The sequence below is a fragment of the Panthera onca genome, chromosome C2 (assembly GCF_046562875.1).
Source record: "Panthera onca isolate mPanOnc1 chromosome C2, mPanOnc1 haplotype 2, whole genome shotgun sequence".
Taxonomy (NCBI): Eukaryota; Metazoa; Chordata; class Mammalia; order Carnivora; family Felidae; genus Panthera; species Panthera onca.
The window spans coordinates 106,154,932-106,160,157 of NC_138347.1; the positions used below are offsets into that span (position 1 = coordinate 106,154,932).

At 47.4% G+C, this 5,226-nt stretch overlaps 1 pseudogene; it reads left to right on the plus strand.

The window, feature by feature from the left end:
• The first annotated feature begins 2,972 nt into the window (after window positions 1-2,972).
• On the plus strand, window positions 2,973-4,136 carry LOC144612833 (P2Y purinoceptor 3-like; annotated as a pseudogene).
• Window positions 4,137-5,226: the final 1,090 nt, after the last annotated feature.

The window sequence follows — 5,226 nt, forward strand, 5'->3', positions numbered from 1 at the left end:
GCGGATGACAGAAGCCAGAGAAGAGAAGCTTCAAGGAAAAGGAGGTGGTGAAGACTGTCACAGCTTTTGCCAAGCCAATTACCCCTTTATGGCCTGACTTTTTTCTCCCTCTTTCTTTCTCCACAACAGCAACCTCAGTAATGCACTAGTCCAAACACTATAGTTTTCTACACTTATGCCTTGACTAAGATGATAATCCTCTCACTTAAACAGCTATCCCTCCAGACCAGGTTGGCCTTGAAGTCTAAGTAAGGTGTCTTAGCCTGCTCAAGCTGCTGTAAATACCAGACTGAGGGGCTTAAACAGGAGAAACCATTCTGGAAACTGAGATCCGAGATCTGGAAGTCCGAGATCAAGAACGAACTGCAAGGTTTGGTTTCTGGTGAGCGCTCTCTTCCTGGCCTGCAGGCCATCTTCTCACCATGTCCTCACATAAAGCAAACTCTCTGCTGCCCTTCATTACAAAGGCAATAATCCTACAGAATTAAGGTCCCACTCTTATGACCTCATTTAACCTTAATCATTTCCTTATTCCAACTGCAGTCACAGTGGGGGTTAAGGGGTCAACATATGAATTTGTAGGGGACACAATTGAGACCATAGCAGAAGGTAACAGCCATGAAGAAAAGTCACTTTCTCTAGTTACAGGGTAGCAAAGGCACACTTGCCCTCCCGTCCTCCCAAATAAACAATAGAGCTCAGGTTTTCAGAGCACTATAATCTCTAGGGCAAGAGGGAGGAGGGTGTGGGATGAGAACTAAAATGTGTCAGGTCCCTCCCTTGTGGCAGGCCTGTGGGGACTGTGTGCCTTTCTTCCAGCTAATTCTCAGCAATCTCACCAGAGAGACTGTCCCGTCTTATAGCTGAGGAGACCAGGGCTGAGACAGACAAGGTGGCTTGTTTCAAACTATACTAGCAGTTCCTGGGAGAGCCAGATCTGAGCACCTTCCACCACACCACAATGTGCTCTGAGGGAGCAGAAACCCACAATCCACATCAGGAACAAGCATACTAGATTAGAGGCCCTAGTGAGCCCTATAGGGGTGTCTTCTCTGACTCTCAATTTCCTCAGCAGTAAACTAGAGCTAATAACACTTCATCCACAAGGTTATTCTGAGGATTAAGTAAGATCACAGTGTGAACTGGCTGGCCAAGCCTATACTAAGCCAGGCTGGTTCCCTTCTTTGGCTTCCCTCTGAGAGCCCACACCGAGCTGGGAAGGCAGCTTCGCTGGAAATAACTAAGCATTTTCCAGCCCCCCCCCCCCCCCACATGAAAGATTACGGGGAACAAAATGAGAGAAAATGATATTCTTTTCACTCACCTAGCCAGAAAGCTTTGCTCTGCTTTGCTCAAGTAGATTGTAAAGCTAGTTAGCAAGGTGGCGAGCCCGTGCGCAAGCTGCAGCATAGACAGCCACCGTCCTGCAACCTCAGAACATCAGTCCCAACCTTCAAGCTTCAGGCTTCGGCTCAGACACTGGCCTCACCGCCCACTCACCCAGTCTGAGGGACACCCTTAACTCCTCTTCTGGTGCATGCCCCAAGTCCACTCAGTCCTGTCATTCTTGCCCCAGCAGCATCTCTGGGGACAGGTCCCTCCCCTCCATCCATGCTGCACGGCCTCACTGGGAGTATTGAGCATCTCTCACCTGCATGCGTTGCTACAGTCCCTTACAGCCCGACTGCTCCAGGCCCAGTTCCAGGCTGCTGGGTATCTCCCTCAAACAGCCTATCCCATCACCATCCTGCTGAAGAACATCCATCCTCTTTATGATGGCATCCCCCACGCTGGCTCTCCTGCCACCCCAGGACACACCGTGCTCTTAAGCTCCATTCCCTTTCATGAGCTGCCTCCGCCACCCCCTGGGAAGGCCTCTTACCCTTCTTTGTCTCTGTTCTTCTCCCAAGCAGCTCAAATAGCACCTCATTAGGAAGCCTTCACTCGACTCCCTTAGCAGAGAACTGCTGCATCCTGCTGGTCTTCACAGCATTTTGTTGACCACTCTTTACACTGCTACAATTAGCTGTATTGGTTTCTGTCTTCCCCACCAGACTGTGAAATCCTGGACAGCAAGAGCCATATTTTACTCATCTTTGTATCCCTAGTACCAGACCCAATAGATATGCTCAATAAATGTTTGTTGACTGACAGAGTGAATGAGGTCTCTGCTCCTTTTGTTGTGAATAAAGCTATGTGTTATATAGGCAACACTCAATTTATCCCAAAATTACCTATCTTAAACCTTTCTCTCTTGCCTTGTATTAACTTATCTTTCTGAATGTTAGACCCTAGAAATAAACTTTTCATTTCTGTAGACTCCATGCTGATTGGCTGACTGAACCACTGACTTCCCAATGGGACAGAAACCGGCAGGCTCCACACACAGCTTCCTCAGCTACATGGATCTATTAGGTCTGCTTTGTCAGCAGAAATGGGAATATGGAAGAAGTTGCACCTGGCTTCATGGCTCTCATCTGTTTTCTTGGATGTTCGGGATGCTGAGATGGTTAATAAACAAATCAGCCTCAGTATTCAAATAGGCAGTTAATAAATCCTGGAAGAGATACAAATAAAAATCCCCTTGGAGATTTCCTGACTCTATGCAAAAGACTCTAGCCAGAGGAGCAGTCACACTGTTCCAGGTTGTATGCCCTGTTTAAATGACAGGAAGCACCATGTGTGTTTGAGCCTCCTGTCACAACCCAGCCTAGAGCAGCAAGCATACAAGATAGTGTAGGGCCAGCCCTCTGGATCTGGTAAGTCTACAAGCTCGGCTTTTAAAGGCTGCTGTGCCCTTGAATTTACATTTTCTTTCCTGGAGTTAGCCTCTTTCAAACAAGGACTCTGACCAGACTTTGGGAACACAGAGTAAAATGCCAGATCAAGGGAGAGGCTGACACTCAGCCAAGGTCATGATGCTATGCTGCCCATTTTCTTTCCTCCCAGGGGAAGCACAAGCAGGAGCAGTTATGGTCCCAGAGGGAGCTTCCCAGGAGATGGAGATGCTGGATACTAATGCCTCAAAGGAACAGAGATTCTGCAAGTTCTCGGAGGACTACAAGCAAATCTACCTCTCCCTGACCTACAGTATCATCCTCGTGCTAGGGCTGCCCCTGAATGTCATGGTCTTGTGGCTCTCCTGCCGTCAAAGCAAGCGCTGGAGCTGTGCCACCATCTATCTGGTGAACCTGATGGTAGCTGACCTGCTTTATGTGCTGACGCTACCCTTTCTCATCATCACCTACTCGCTGGGTGACAGGTGGCCCTTCGGGGAGCTGCTGTGCAGGCTGGTGCGCTTCCTGTTCTACACCAACCTCTATGGCAGCATCCTGCTACTGACCTGCATCTCTGTGCACCGCTTCCTGGGCGTGTGCCACCCCCTGCGTTCACTGCCCTACCGGACCCGCTGGCATGCCTTCCTGGGCACTGCCACCACCTGGGCCCTGGTGGTCCTCCAGCTACTGCCCACACTGTTCTTCTCCCAAACAGACTACATCGACGGCCAGATGGTCTGCTACGACATGACAAGCCCTGAAAATTTTGATCGGTTTTTCACCTACGGCATGGTTCTAACGTTGTCTGGCTTTGTCTTTCCTTCTTTGGTCATCTTGGTGTGCTACTCGCTGATGGTGAAGAGACTGATCAAGCCAGGAGAGACCCTCATGAGGACAGGCAATGCAGCCCGGACCAAGTCCATCCGGACCATCTTGCTGGTGTGCGGCCTCTTCACCGTCTGCTTTGTGCCCTTCCACATCACACGCTCCCTCTACCTCACACTCCGCTTCCTATCTTCAGAGGACTGCCAGCTCTTGATGGTGGCCAGCTTGGCCTATAAGCTATGGAGACCACTGGTGAGCATGAGCAGCTGCCTCAACCCAATCCTGTACTTTCTATCAGTGGGGAACAATGGAGTCAGGCTCTTTCAGGAACTCAGGCATAACAAGGTGGGTGAGCACCCAGCTGGAGCCAAGGGAGAGAGACCCAGGGATGGGCAGATCTGGGTACTGACAAGATGAAGTTTGGAGACAATGAACTCCAAGATGTTGACAATGACTGGTTTGAACACAGTCATGTGCTACTAGGAGGGGCTCAAGGTCTCCTAGTGGTGTCCTGCTACAAAGGATTTTATATTGATGTTAAGAAATTTTAAAATAAGAATATGGAAACAGCCACCAACACAAAAGAAAACGTTTTTATTTTAATCAAAGCTGATGTTTATCTCATCACTCAGGCCTCAGCTTAACTATCACCTCCTCAAAAGCCATTTCTACCCACCCTAGTTAACAATGACCTCTCTCCTTACAACCCAGTCACTCTCTATTTCCCTAGCTATTGTCTTTTTAACACTTAGTACCTGAACTTGTTAATTTTAGTTATTTATAGTGTGTCTCTTCCCCCTAGAACTTAGGTTCCAATAGGACAGGGACCTCATCTGTTTGACTCCTGTACCCCTAACACCAGTCTCCACAGCAGGGCCCAGCACACAGTAAGTGCACAATAAATAGGAGTGGAATGAATAAGTAATGGATGGATGGATGGATAAGTGAATAAAGCCCTTACTATGTAAGAGCACTTTACATGAAGGGACTCATTTAATCCTCACAACAACCCTTGGAGGTGGGAGCTAATGTTAGCCCCATTTACAGATAAGAAAACTGAAGCACAGAGCTTTAAGTAACTTGTCCAAGGTCAGCCAGTTGGAGAATGCCCAGATCACAGTGCTAGATGGAAGCTTTGGACCCAGGCACTGACCTCTGAAGCATACACTCCTAAGACTGAAACATATATGGCCCAATCCAAACACTGGTCAAAAGCCAGCCAAGTTCTCCTCAATAACACCAGCTCATTGTTTTAGATCAGCTCACCTTTCACAGAATTGCTCTCATGGGCAGACCACTGGGGGTATACAGTAGGTGTTCTTTTCCTACACTTCTTACAGAGTTCTGATTAAGGTTAGAAAACGCTCTTCAGGATAAAGTGGGGGAAAACAGGATAATGTGGCTGCATGAATGATAATTCACCTTATTCTTACTTGAACATAATGTCAGTTTATGACAGAAAAGTTTTACTACTATCTTTAATCATAATATGACGTTCATTCAAAAAAATAAAGATCCAAAGTAATCCAAAAAGATAACCTTAAAAACCTCTCATATTTGAACAATAATGATCTCCAAGGAGTTCTCAAATCTAAACATACATTACTTAATAATTCATTATAAT